The following is a 15,451-nucleotide window of genomic DNA, read 5'->3' as shown; positions in this document are numbered from 1 at the left end:
GGATAAAAAAGATTTTAATTGGACTGAAAATGAGAAACAAGCATTCCAAGAACTAAAGTCAGCTCTGACATCAGCCCCTGCCCTGGTGTTACCCGACTTAACCAAACCCTTCCACTTGTACATGGATGAAAAGAAGGGGATAGCCAGGGGCATCCTAATCCAAAGACTGGGACCATGGCATCACCCAGTGGCCTACATGTTTAAGAAGCTAGATCCCGCCCCCCTGTCTCTAGGCTATTGCAGATACTTCTCTTTTTATTTTTATTTTTTTATTTTATTTATTTGAGAGTGACAGAGAGAGAGAGAATGGGTGTGCCAGGGCCTCCAGCCACTGCAAACAAACTCCAGATGTGTGTTCTCCTTTGTGCATCTGGCTAACATGGGTCCTGGGGAATTGAGCCTTGAACTGGAGTCCTTAGGCTTCACAGGCAAGCACTTAACCAATAAGCCATCTCTCCAGCCCTATTGCAGCTACTTCTATTCTGACAAATGACACTGACAAATTAACCTTGGACCAGACTTTGTCAGTTATGGCCTCACATGAGATAGAGACTTTTTTTTTTTTTTTTTTAAAAAAAAAAGCCCCACAAACAGAAGACTCTCCAACTCCCACATAACCCACTATCAGGCCTTGCTCTTAGATCAACCAAGAATATAGTTTCACCAAACAAATCTACTGAACCCAGCCTCCCTGCTTCCAGAAACTGATAAGGCATCTACTCCTCTGCATGACTGCCTAGAGATCACCTCCACCTTCTATGGACTCCACCCAGACCTGACAGATGTGGCTTAGCCAGACCCTGATCTGATGATGTATTCTGATTTCAGCAGCTTTGTCATGGATGGAATCATGTATTCAGGGGTGGCTGTGATGACTTTGGAGGAAACCCTGTCAGCTGAGGCCCTACCTTGGGGCACATCAGCTCAGAAGGCTGAACTGATAGCACTGGCCAAGGCTCTGATATTGGGGAAAGATAAGACAGCAAATATCTACCCAGACAGCTGTTATTCCTTTGCCATGGCACATGTACATGGGACCATCTACTGAGAGTGAGGGCTATTAACAGCAGAAGGTAAAGACATTAAAAATAAAAAGTGAAATTCTGGACTTTTTGGCTGCCATTTGGGTGCCTACTAAAGTAGCCATAATCCATTGTCTGAGTCACCAGAAAGGGGAGACCACAGAAGCAAGATGGAACAGACTGGCAGACCTAGCAGCACAGTGTGCTGCCTCTCAGCATCTGTCAGATTTTCTGGTCATCCTCCCAGCACCTACTCTTCTGGAGTGACCAACATACATGGAACAGGATCTACAGCACACCTCTCATCTGACAAAGGAACAGACCCCACAAAGATGGTATCAACTAGAGATTGGACAACTATTGCTACCTCAAGCCCTACGGTGGAGACTGGCTAAGCAACTACATGAAGGAACTCACTTAGGAAACAAGTTAGCTGAGCTAATATGGAAAGAGTTTTTCTTCCCAGATATGGACTCAATCATAAAGGACATCACCACCCACAGTCAGGCCTACCAACAGACAAATGCCTCCTCTGGTAAGGTGCCACCAATGGGTGTTAGAGAGTGGGGAGCAGAGCCAGGTAGATATTGGAAAGTTAATTTCACAGAGGCAAAACCAGATCAGCATGGATATAAATATTCACTTATGTTGAAATCTTTTCAGGGTGGGTGGAAGCTGTCCCCACCAAGTCTGAGACAGCCCAGATATTTACTAAAAAATTGGTAGAGGAGATAATTCCTCCCTATGGATTGTGCCTCAGGATAAGATCATATAATGGCCCTGTCTTTGTGTCAAAAACCACTAGTTGGGCTGGAGAGATGGCTTAGTGGTTAAGTGCTTGTCTGTGAAGCATAAGGACCCTGGTTCAAGGCTCAATTCCCCAGGACCCACCTTAGCCAGAAGCACAAGGGGGCACATGCATCTGGAGTTTGTTTGCAGTGGCTGGAGGCCCTGGTGCACCCATTCTATCTTTCTTTCTCTACATATATAGTACGTATATGTATGTATATATATGAACACCTCTTTGTCACTTCCAAATAAATAAGTAAAATTAAACAAAAAATCATTAGGAAATTCACCAAGATATTGGGGATTAATTGGAAATTGCACTGTGCCTATCATCCCCAAAATTCAGGAAAGGTAAAAGGAAGAACTGAGCCTTGAAGGAGACTTTAACTAAATTAACCCTAGAGTGTGGTGAAGGATGGGTGGGACTCCTTCCCTTCTCCCTGTTAAGGGCCAGGTGTGCCCCTTATGTAAAAGGAATTACTCCACTTAAAATTATGTATGGACCCCTCCCCATCCTGCCTCAAATGAGTTTTGAACAGATACTGTGTTTATACATGAAAGGCTTCTTTATATTCAAGTCTTACAAAGAGTCCAGGAGTCTACTGTTCTGGCAGTCAAGGCTGCTTTTCAGACACACCCTGTTTACCCCCAACCCTGTCAGCCCAGCAACAGAGTTCAGATCAAGACACAACATGTTACGACATTGGAAGGGCCCCCATGAGGTCATCCTAACCACTCCAAAGGCCATGGAATGGAGAGGACAAAAAAGAAGAGAATTAGACTTATTTTTATAAAACAAAGAACCTATGTATGGCTTTAGGTAAAACTTATTGTTTTATGACAATCATTCTGGAATAATCCAAAATATATGGGCTTTAGTTAGAGAAATTCTCAAAGAAAGAGAACTTCAGAGACAAACCATTAGCAATTGGTTTTAGTCTATGTTTAGTTGGTCTCTATGTCTAACTTCCCTTGTCTTCTCTATTGTTGGACCCCTGATACTACTGCTCTTAGGCCTTACCATAGGATCCTACATTATTAATGTTCTAAGTAGATATATAAAGAGTAAGATAAATTCAGTTAAGCTCATGTTATTGCACACACAATAACCCCCTTCAACACTGTTCTTCATGAGTCCAAGATTTGACTTAGTGTCATATGAGAAGGGGAAATGGAAAATGGAATGTGAAAGGAATGGGATGATCCCTCTGTGCAAGGTACCATGACCTTCCTGAATCTCTTTGTTTCTAAATATCTTTGTGATTACACAGCATAGAATGTTTCTTGCTTCAGTTCCACTATGTGACCTATGTAACCTTGTGACTTCTTGTAATAGCCCCTCTCCCCCACCTTGTTTAACAGTATGTAACTTTGTGGTTTAACTCCCATCATGTGGTTATTTCCAATGAAAGCTGACACTACAAACAGTTCAGGGCTGCATCCAGAGATCCTGACCTCTGGGATGAAGACCTGTTGCACCAGCTATCTTCTTCTTTTTCTTTCTTTTTTACCCAGTGAAACTTTGCTTCACATTCCATGAGTCAATGGTCTTACTTGTGTGACAATGGACTCCATAACAGTTTTGGGGATATGTGATATCAGAGTATGAGTTCTATAAGGCCTAGTTACCTCCAGTCCTATAGCCTTGCTATTTGCAGCCCACATTATATATATCTTGGGCTGGCTCCACAATGATGTTGGCTTTTCATAGCACATGTTCCATGTTTATCACATCTCTAATACCCCAGGGTCTCCACTGCAGCTTAAATTTCAACTTAACAGCTTTATGAATTGGTGTTTCAGGGGCTGGCTATAGAGATGTTGAGGCAGGTTAGAGGTAACAGGGCCTCCAAAAAATAAAAGCAAGGAATGTCCTTGAGCCTGCCATTGCATTCTCCAATGTGCAAAAGGCCAGAGAAGGGTCTGGATTCTCCTTGCCTTTTTCTGCCTAAAAGCTGTTTTTCTTTAAACTCAACCTAATCCCCCCCCCCCCCCCCCCCCGCCCCAGAAGGAGTTCCCCTTTCCTAGAATAGCTCCCTTTCCTGGAAGATTAAGATTTCTGGAAGGATTAAATTAGATCTCCTATTAAGAAACCTGGTTTGGGGTAGGAGGGATTGGATAACATAATCCTCTTTCAGAACCTACAAAATCCCCAGTATGGGTCTCTAGGTGGGCTTTTTCACTTTCGAGAACCACATCTTGCCTTTGCCAGCTGTATTCATTCCTTTTCTTGAATTCTAGACTTTCTCATTTCTGGGATAGTATCTCTATAATCTTTTCTTTTTCCTTCTCTTAAGATCTATCTCTAAAAGAGCCCAATCTAAGTCTCAAGATGGGCTTTTCCATTTCTAGGAACTATGCTTCTGTCTGTCATTGGAGTTCCTCTGTGTATTTATTCCTTTTTGCTTCTCTTAAGCTCTTAATTTTTATAATAAAATCCCCCAAAGCTTCACCCTCTGTTCTGTGGATTTCAATTCTTTGAATTCATAAAACAAGAGTCTGGAGGCCACTGACTCAGTGGAAGTTTTGTGTGATTATGACCTAAACTGGCACTCAGACTCCTGGATTAAAGTCCAACCAAGAACCAAGGAAGACTCTGTTACTGTCAAATATATCCCATGTTCCAATTTTGAAGGAAAAAAGGAGAAAACTAGCCTCTTTTAGGTATTTTTAGTTAGAGATTGAGGCCTAGAGAACCAGAAGATTACTCTCCACATGCTACCTTGCCCTGGAACGAGAATGGAACTCTTGTCAGAAATGAAATTCATTTCTGATCAAGAATGATCTACAGCATGCTCTGCTGCCCACAATCTAACAGATGACCTAGGGGAACTGGTTTGGGGGTCATGCCTCCAAATCCACAAACCAATCAGGTCTTCCCTTGCATATAAGGCTCTCATCTTCTTTCTGTCTTGCCTTTTTTTCTCTCTGTAGGATTCTCTTGGACTTACTCCTATGCTGCTTGCATACATGTCATTCTGGCTTCCCCCTCACCTAGCTTGTCTATATGGGTTGGGGAGCAGTACACTGTTTCAGTCTCTGGGCAGCTCTTTTGCTTGCCTCTGCTTTATAGTTTGGGCAACATCCCACTTTAATTACATGCATGATTTCCCTTTGGTCTCTGAATCTACCATGTGCATTTTCCCCTTATACTCTAGATCTACCATGTGGATTTTTTCACCAACTCCAAGCCAGACACCTGTGTAATTTCTTTAAATTTGGGCTAACCATGAGTATAACTTTCTTCAGTACTCAGTTCTCTTCTGAATTTCTTGGTCCCTGCTTTGACATATTCCCTCTTATTTTTCCTTTTAACTCCTCTCCATGTGTTTGCAGCTCCACCTCAGCCTTTCCTTGTAGGCCACAGTTTAACACACCTCCAAATGCCTTTCCCTGGAATCTCAATTAAATGAACCTTATAAACAATGAAGTGTTCTACATGAAAGCATGTTTCCTACTGCCCATTAATTATAACTCTGCTCTAGTCTTCCTAGATCCCAATCTCCCTTTACTAAACCCCATAATTTGTGATTTCTCCCTAAATAAAGTTAATAATTCATAATTCTTCATCTTTCTTGAATCCATCTTTATTAATTCTTTGTTAAAGGTAGGACACACCCCAAACTTGTTGTTCATAAATTTGGGGAAATCCCTCCTGCCCTCCTGAACCCCCAAATCCTGTATCAATATCATATTTGTACATGGCCTGGGCACATGGCTATGTTGCACTAAATTCCCATAATATTATGGACCTGCCCAAACTTGCCTTCATTCTCAAACCTTTCTTTAAAATCTAGATGGAAACCTCAATGACTCTAGTGTATGGCTTTAATAACAGCATCATGTAGATGGTGCCAAAATCTGCTGCCATCTTAGGCAGTAACCAGATCCCTTAGACCTTGGCTGCTGTGGGTTTTGAGTGCTTGGGTGGCTGATTAAGGTGAAAGGAATCCTGGGAGAAAACTTTCCCAGACTTTCCTTTGCCAACAGTGTGCCCTTGAACTGATCTCTTCTCAAAGAAAATTCTTCAAATAACTTTTCTCTTTCATACACTTAAGCCTATGATGATTGGATCTTGTCAACTCCTAAAATGAACTCAATGAATATTTTGTATTGTGCCAATGTAAAGTAGTCAGTTACTTTTAAATGATGCTAATCTCTTTAGCAGCCATGACCTCCTTATCCAAACTAACTAGTCCATTATGTTTAACTGCCTCAAAATCTCAGGACATTGACCAAATGTTGACAAATCCTTTGCCAGAATATAACATTATTGATCTCTAGTCCAATTCACACAAGAGTTCTCATTTCTATGGGAGATATATGAGCCTGGCTTTCTCTGCCTTCCTGATGGTATTTAGGTCTGAGCTCCTGACAGAATTATTCTTTGTAAAAAATATTTTAATTATTTAATTATTTGAGAGAGACAGAGAAAGGCAGAGAATGGATACACCAGGGACTCTGGCCATTGAAAACTCTAAATGCATACACCACCTTATGCATCTGGCTTTACATTGGTACAGGAGAAATGAATCTTGGTCCTTTGGTTTTGCAGATAAGCCCTTTAACTGCTAAGCCATCTCTCCAGCACAAAAAAATTGTCCCTTAAATTCTGTTTTTAACACTGTTTCTCTAAAATTTTTCAGAATCTTTCCCAAAAGCCAGCTTTAAATATTAACGAACAACATGGGAAAGTTTAGTAATAGCAAAATCAGACTTTTCTCCTACTCAATCTCTGTGTTAGTTAGCTTTACATTCCTGTGCCCAAATATTTGAAAAGTGAACTTAAAGAAGGAGTTTTTCACTTTTGGTTCATGGTTTCAGAGGGTACATTCCCTGGTTGTTTTGTTTCCATGCATTTAGACAGCACATCATGGTGGTGAGATCAAGTAGAGGAGGAAATTCTTCACTTCACTATGGACAGGAAGGAGAAAAGGGGTCAGGAAGAGGCCAGGGACAAGATAATTCTTAGTACCCATCCCCAGTGATCTACTTCCTTCATTTACACACACTTCCTAAAACTTATATAAATAGCACAATAGAGCTACAAACTTGGACCAAGTATTTGAAATATAAGCCTTTGACAGGGGAGCATTTCATATATAAAAAGTATCAGCAATTAATTGAAATAGGAAACTATGGCTAAGGTTAGAAATCAAGAGAAAGAGATATCAAAAAAAAAAAACAGATGACACATATAAACTAAATCTAGTGGAGGTTAAGCATTGAGAAAAAATTAAAGCAGAGGGGAACTAGAAATGTTAGGAAATAAGGTGACATTTGGACAGAAACCTGAATGAAATGAGAGAGGGAGCCATGTGGAGTGTTCTGCAGAAAGCATTCCAAGCAGAGGTGTCAACAAGCTACCAGAAGAGTCTCTTGGTGCAATTCAAGAAATTAAAACATATTGCTCTTGCTGCTGTGTAGTGAAGAAGGAGAAGAACATTTGAAAGGAGGCTAGAGAAAGGAAGACAGACAGAGACTACTATATCATCTACAGTGGAAAAGTATTGGAAGATTGAAGAAGAATTTCATGATCAGGCTAATTTTTTAAGATCATTCTGGTATCACATGAACAATATGTATAGGAAGAGAAGCAGATGTGGTCACTGGCATAGTTAGAAGGAGAGGCAAGGATAATTCCTTAGAATCTGACCAATGCCCCTGCTCACTAGTGGAAAATGTTTGAGCTTTCTGAAGAGATGGCAACGTGATCACTGGAAGATGCAATATGCTTTGGACACTAGAATATGAGGCACTTCGTGATATCTAGCAGAGATGTAATGGGAGTCATCAGTAAACAAGGGGAGATTGAAATTGTGGCTATTGGTCAGACTGCCTACTGAACAGAGAAGGCCAAAGATCTACAGGTCAACAATAGCAACACTGAGGCTGGAAGAAAGAATGATAATCACAGTAATGACCACAGCAATACATAAAGTAAGGAAAAGGAAGAAGAACTTACTAAGTTCTAATTATGTTTCAGGCACAAACCTTTATTCCTTACATGCATTGCTGAATCTCTACAACATTCATATCAGGGTTCTTTCATTTCCCTTGAATTTCAGTAACTTAACTGACTATAATGTTCTGTTGTCAGCTCAGCATTAATTTTTTTCAGACATCTACAGATTCAGTTGTTCTTTGTTTTAGGAAATACTTATTATTTGTCTTAAGACAATTTTGCTATTTTTCCATAATGTGCTGACCTCCTTTGCCCTCTATATCTTCTATTCTCATTGGGTGTTTTTCACATCTACTTTTCTGAACTGGCTTTCATATCTTTGAGTTTCTTTTAATGTTTATAATTATTATTCTTAACAATATGTTTTATATGGATACATCATGTGTTGGTACCCTCTTTTCCCTCATCCCTACCCCCATTCCACTGGGGAACTCCTCAGTGGAGTTACAGGTATTCCCCAAGGTGTTATAGCTTATGCATTGTGGGATCAGTAGTCAGTTATTTGGGGTAGGCAATGCTTCTGGGCATGATGTCCCAACCTGTGCCTCTTACAATATTTCCATCCCCCTCTTCCACAAAATTCCCTGAGCTAGGGTGGGTGAGTTTTAAATCTACTTCAGTGATGAGCTCTTAGGAGCCTCTGTATCTCTGCTTTGGTAAGTGTTGAGTATCTTAGGGTCCGTCTTCTGCACCCTGGTGCTGATTATCAGGAACAGCATGGAAGCAGCACTCTTGTTAGTCTCCCCCGTTCTTTTTTTTTTAAACATTTTTTATATATTTATTTATTTGACAGAGAAATAAGGAGAGAGAGAGAAGAAGAAAGAGAGGGAATGGGTGTACCAGGGCTTCCAGCCACTGTGAACGAAATCCAGATGCTTGCACTCCCTTGTGCATCTGGCTAATGTGGGTCCTGGGGAACCAAACCTGGGTCCTTTGACTTTGCACGCAAATACCTTAACTGCTAAGCCATCCCTCCAGCCCTAATCTTCCCAATTCTTCTGTGGATTCATTTGTGACTTGACTGAACTGCAAGGGATAGTTTTTCTCTCCAGACTTGCTACCTTCTGAAAAAGAAGAACATTTTCTCCAACAGAAAGTAAAGTCAGCATTGTTTAAATGAGATAAGCATTATTAACTTAGGGAGAATTGATTTTTGTAACCCCTCTTTTAGCCAAAGACTAATGAGAGCTTGACACTGAAGAACATAATCGTTGTCTCCATAGGATTCTGATTTGGTTCCTGGTTCCTAATTCCAGATATGGGTTCCTTTACACTGAGTGGATCTCTTAGCCAATCAGAAAGCTATTGGTTACCCAGAAAGGCTGTGTGTCACTATTGCACTGGTGTGTACATCATCTCAGGGTGTTTGCCTCTGAGTAGCTTAGACCTCTGGTTGCTCAGACTGCTGTTGCCCATTTCCCCCCAGTCACTCATGTAGTGCTTTCACTGATTTTTTTTCTTTTCTATTTTGTGCAATCTACCAATCCATTTGTATTTGCTGATATATTGTTTCCTTATTGCTTTCATGTCTGGTTTGCTTTTTTCTTCTTTTGCACTTTCTTAAAGTTCTTCCTCGGGAACCTTTGTTGGCTTTCATGCTACCTCTCTGTTGATGGATTCCCCCATAGCAATCCCCTTCTCCATGTTCCTTTGCAGCTCTTTCCCTTCTCCCTAAGCCTCAAACAGACCAATCAAGTCTTAATATTAGCCTCTGATTTCTCTCTCTACCTGTAATTCTTTATATTCATGTAATAAATTTAATATCTATTTTTTTGTGATCCAACACTTAAATTCTTGGATTATCTCTTTACCTTGAGACTTATTTCAACCTTTGAATAAATTCACTTCAAAGTGCACCTACCTCTCAAACAAGAAGTAAAGATGCAGCTCTGGGTGTTCTTTCTCACACTTTTCTATGGCCCATAGTTTCTTTCTTTCTGTAAATGGTTACACTGCATCTCTAGCTGTTCACGTACAAAGCAGTTTTCATTATCAGTGCCCATTTCCAAATTCAGTCCCCAACATGAGACTTTGAATCATATCATGTCTTCAGAAAAGGATGCTGAATGTCACTTCCCAGCAAAGTGTTCCACCTATTGAAAAGTTGACATCCATTTTCTTGAGATGAATGATAAACTATAGAGAAGGGAAAAAATCATTTAATCAATAGGCAAAATGTCTTCAGACTTAAATGCATTATAAATTAATATTAGAGTTGATGGAGCAAATTAAATTTGCTTTAGAGTAAAAAATGGGTCTGGGAATATAGCTCTGTGACACAACACTTGTTTAGAATGGACAGGCCCTAGACTATAACCCCAGTACCCAAAACATGAAGGAAATACTCCAGGATATTTTTATATTGTTTCAAGTTTTAGGAGAATTTGACATGTTTCAATAGTAAGCACAAATTGTCTATTTTTGTTGTTGTTTTTTGAGGTAGGGACTCACTCTAGCCCAGGCTGACCTAAAATTCATTATGTAGTCTCTGGGTGGCCTCAAATACATGACAATCTTCCTACCTCTGCCTCCAGAGTGCTGGGATTAAAGGAAGGTGCCATCACACCCAGCAAGTGTCTAACTTTTCATTTATATCTGTGCTTTTTAAGTTGACCAAGCCTACGAATATTTTCTTACATATTTAATATATACTATTTTTTACAAATCCACATTATCAGAGTTTCTTGAGTATATTTTGTTTTTTGTTTTTTAGGTTGTAATTAAGTATTTTAGTTGCAAGTGATAGAACCCTAATTTGTATAAGTACCCAACGCTAATTGATTGGGCCATGGAGCATGTTTAGAACCTCAATTTTTTTTTTTTTTTTTTTTCAGGTAGGGTCTCGCTCTAGCCCAGGCTGACCTGGAACTCCCTGTGTAGTCTTATGGTGGCCTCGAACTCACAGCCATCCTCCTACCTCTGCCTCCGGAGTGCTGGGATTAAAGGCGTGTGCCTGGCTTAGAACCTGAATTTGAAGTAACTTAAGCAAAGGATGAAAATGTCCATATTCATTGGCTCATGGAATCCAAAGAATAGTTGACCAAAGCATAAAGGGCAGGAATGTGGAGCTTCAGGACCAGCTGTAACCAGGGACTCATAGCTTTCATGCTTGTTTCTCACCTCTGAGCTTAGCATGCGCTTCTTTCACTGCAGACCAGCTGGTTCCATCGTGCAGGACACATGGCTGCTGACAGCAACTGTGTTTTACATTTTATGGCTTCCATACTGGAGAGGGATTTTCTTTCTCAGTTTCAGTTCAAAAAATGCTGGGTAAGGACTCTGGCCCATCTTGGCCCAGGACCAGTGGTCAAGGGTGTGAGGTCATTTAAGACATACTCCTTTCTAGGGCCCAGCGTCCGCACCTCCAGCTTCCGCGCACCTTTCAGAACTACTCCTCTGCGCACGCGCAGCGGCCGCCCGGGCGGCCAGAGCCGATGCTCTGGCCCAGCCCCTTCAGAACGTGCGTTCGCAGCTTTTCCTCTCTTGAGTATATTTTGTTAGTCATATCACTGAAATCATTGAAATGCTTAAAAGAATACAGTAAAGGTATAAATGGAACTTAAAATTTAAAAGTGCCTTACAAGTAATCATTTTAGATTTTCAGATCTTAAGTAGGAAAATAAGGCTTCAATAAAAGAAACCACTATTTTCAAATCTTTAAGTGAAAGGAAGGACACAAAGGCCCTGTCTGGCAATACTAGTGAGTGACTGTGACAAAGTCATCTTTAAACAAATATCTAATGTGAGGAAAATTGACTCTATATCTACCTTAAAAGAATTTACAATCGATGGGCAATCTAGGCACTAATTTGACAATATAATGAAAATGTAAAGACAGTGTAGGGAAAGTATCAAAGATCCCATGGATTCTAATAACTTAATAGCAACAATATACTACCTTTTTTGTTGTTGTTTTTCGAGGTAGGGTATCACTCTAGTCCAGGCTAACCTGGAATTCACTATGTAGTGTCAGGGTGGCCTCGAACTCATGGGAAGCTTCCTACTTCTGACCCCCTAGTGCCAGGATTAAAGGTGTGCCCTACCATGCCCACCTCAGCAGCAATATACTTGATTACTCCTTGATAGTTCTAGGCCCAAAACACCCACCAATCCTCTTCTCTGTGTTGGTGCCCCTCTTTTCCAAATGCATGCAGATCAACACTAACCTTATATTTCTGAGTGGCTCTCCAGAGAGAAGCTGTTGCACACATGGACAGCAGAAACTTCTTTGCAAAGGTCCATGTTCACATTAGCAGCCAGTTCAGATGACCATAGACTGATTTGCTCACAGACCAGAAAATCCAAACCTTCTAACTTGGCAATATTTCAGACTAGATAAGGCTTCCCTTGCTTAGACAAACTTGTGGAAACTGCCTTTGATGAGCCTCGACTTCCATCCAAAAATAATCAGGCATGCCTCACGTTGCAGACTGAAAGCTGGAATGCCCTCTCCTCCAAAGCACATCTTGTCATGCTATTCAGGGATCTTCCCAGGCCCACCTGTCACATCCACATCCTTATTCCAATTTTGTACATTGGAATCATTTGTAGGGTAAAATACTAAGAAACTTCTTGAAGGCAGACCTGACTCTTTTCCTTCAGTAATTTGTGTTTTGATATGTAAATTCTGTAGATGCATCTGTTTTGAATTACATAAATACACCAAAATGTATCTTATAGCAGGAAAATATATGCATTCCATATTCTCACAGCTTGAAAAGTGACTAAATTTATTCTCTTGAATAAATGCACAGGAGATAAAATCAAAAGAACAACTCCAAAGCAATATTTGGAGAATTTCATCCAGCACAAGGGAAGACAGCACATAAAATAGACTCATGTATGTATTACACACACACACACACACACACACACACTCACATCTGCTTATGCTGAGATGGGAGAGACATTATAGAAAGTTCCAAATGGATTGACGGTGCCATTTTTTAAAATCTTGTCTTAAAATATATTTTATGTAAATATTTTCATTGAATTCAGGTGTGTCTAATGGTCTTACTTCAGCTGAAAGGAAATTATTGGACATGAGAGCATGCCAGTGGGGCTTGATTTCTCATACATTGGTATGGTTACTGGAAAGTACTCACCATCAAGATGGCACAGACATTGAGACATATCCTATCAGCAGACAAGAAAAGATGATCTTTGGGCAAGTATCCTCTCTTGTCTCCTTACATAGAAAAATAAGAGTCTGGGGTAGAAATCCTTCACCCATACTGTCTTCATACTTCCCAGACATCTGGCACAAACAATTCTCATTGAAATCAAGGATGAGCAGTTGGTCAATCTGGACACAATTTCATGGAAGGGCAACAGAAATTATTAATGAGTCTTTGTCATAGATCTACTGTGTGCTTCTGTGCAGAAGTCCCTGAAAGTTTTCCAATGATAACTGGTATCTCAGAACATTAACCTCATTCTATACCAGCTTCAGTGCTTGAGATGCTCAGCTAGCTCCAGCCTTGTGACCATAAGAAGCCATACCCATTGTTTTGGTGTGTTCACCTTTCCAGTCTCTATGGACATTTCCCAAGCAACATCAGTACTATTGCATTGTGAGGATAAGCTAAAGAAAATGTTGGAAAGCTGTACAATTGTCTGGTTTTATCTTTTTATAAGTGAATCTAATTAAAGCTGAAGCATCCTGTCTTTTGGGAACCACTCACTAATCTGTTTCTGCAATACATTCTTTTGTGCTGGCCACATTTTATAATTTGACTTTTCTTCCTTTTTTTTTTTTTCTCATTTCTCATTAATGAGCCCAATATTAATCCAACTCTAGCTGATAAGTGTGGAGAAAAACTTCTATCAAGACAAAATCTTTGTCATATATAATTAGTCACAGTAAAAATTAACACTCTCAAAATATAAATTCTGGGGACTACAGAGATGGCTCAACAGTTAAAGGCACTTGCTTGCAAATCTGCCCAGGTTATGTTCCCTCTTACCCACATAAAACCAGATGCAAAAGTGGTGCCTGTGACTGAAGATCATTTGTAATAGCAAAAGGCCCTGGCATACTCACTCACTCTCTCTCTCTATTTTTGTACCTCCTCTCTTCTCACACTCTCAAATAAATAAACATAAAAATATAAATTATTGTAATAATTTCTGACATTCCTTAGCAGATTTCCATAAACCTTTAAATCTCTTCCTGCTTCTTTCAAGAATTTTATTTAATAGCAACATCAGTTAAATATTAGTAGTATTTCTTTAAATTTACGCAACTTGTAGTGTAGAAAATCATATATTACATATTAATTTTATTATAAATGTGTACTTTTTCAGGTTATAAGTATGAGATGTCTCAGTGCTGAACTACTTAATCAGTAATTTAATAAAAAAGAATACTAAAATAAATATCAAAAGGTTTCAGAATACAATTATTTTAATTAATGTACGTATGACTACATACTTCAAAATATATAAACACCTCCATCTCTAAGTGTACAAGTTTAGTAAGTTTTCTATTTCATTATAACAGGTGTGGCATAAAATATGTGATGAATTCTTCAGTTACCTTTATAGGCAAGTCAGCTTGAAGGTATGGGTCCAGTCCACATGGTCTGCTCAGTTTAACACGTATTCCATCATTCTTCAAGAATTAGGAATTGAGGGCTGGAGAGATGGCTTAGTGGTTAAGTGCTTGCTGTGACGCCTAAGGACCCCGGTTCGAGGCTCGGTTCCCCAGGTCCCATGTTAGCCAGATGCACAAGGGGGCGCACGCGTCTGGAGTTCGTTTGCAGAGGCTGGAAGCCCTGGCGCGCCCATTCTCTCTCTCTCCTCTATCTGTCTTTCTCTCTGTGTCTGTCACTCTCAAATAGATAAATAAATAAATTTTAAAAAAATATTTAAAAAAAAAAGAATTAGGAATTGAACAGGGTACAAAGCAGCCAACTGCCTTGATTTCAGTGTCTGACAAGAAGTTACTGTAAGCTTCATTAGTAGAAAAGTGGTCTGCTCTATTTGGCTGGGTTTCAAACCTTGTTGTTGCACCTTTTGTAAAAATACAATTTAACTTGTATGCTCTGTAGTGAAAATCTTCAATTATATGACTCCAAAACTAAACTTCTATGGGCATAAAAACATGTTCGAGAAGTTTTGATTTTGCAAATCCCTGAAGATTAATGGTTTGTTTACAGCACCTTTGTTTTAGAGCCCTGCTTGAGCAAGATGAAGGCTTCAGGGTTTGGAAGTAGAATGAAGCAGACACAGTTCTTAATTTTTAAAAATCTGCAGAATATAGCTTTCATGGCCCACCAATCAAATCCTTGAAATAAATTATGTATCTAGAGTTTGACATATTTTATTAGTTTTATAGCTAACTGAATGTTCTCAAATGATCTATGCTCTAGTGATTTCATACTTAATTGATCTTGGGTTCATGGAGAATTTAAATTTAATTTCTTGAAAACTTATTCCAAAATTATTTTCATCAAGTGCAATCCTCTCAATGTATTTCCATCCAAACTTTAGATTGTTCTTTTGAATCTCACTTTATTTGAATAAAATCAAACAGTATATTCTCAGAATAAAGTAAAATGCAATTTATTCAAATATTAACTGAATTCCTAAAATATCTAATCCAGATAAATTAATTAATTGATTGCTAAGCCAGCTAATTTGGTACTAGTGGAAACTTCACTTAGCTAGTATT

This window comes from Jaculus jaculus, chromosome 2 (genome assembly GCF_020740685.1).
Source record: "Jaculus jaculus isolate mJacJac1 chromosome 2, mJacJac1.mat.Y.cur, whole genome shotgun sequence".
In the NCBI taxonomy this organism is placed as follows: Eukaryota; Metazoa; Chordata; class Mammalia; order Rodentia; family Dipodidae; genus Jaculus; species Jaculus jaculus.
The sequence above is the reverse complement of the archived record's forward strand: the minus strand, read 5'-3'. Positions refer to the sequence as shown.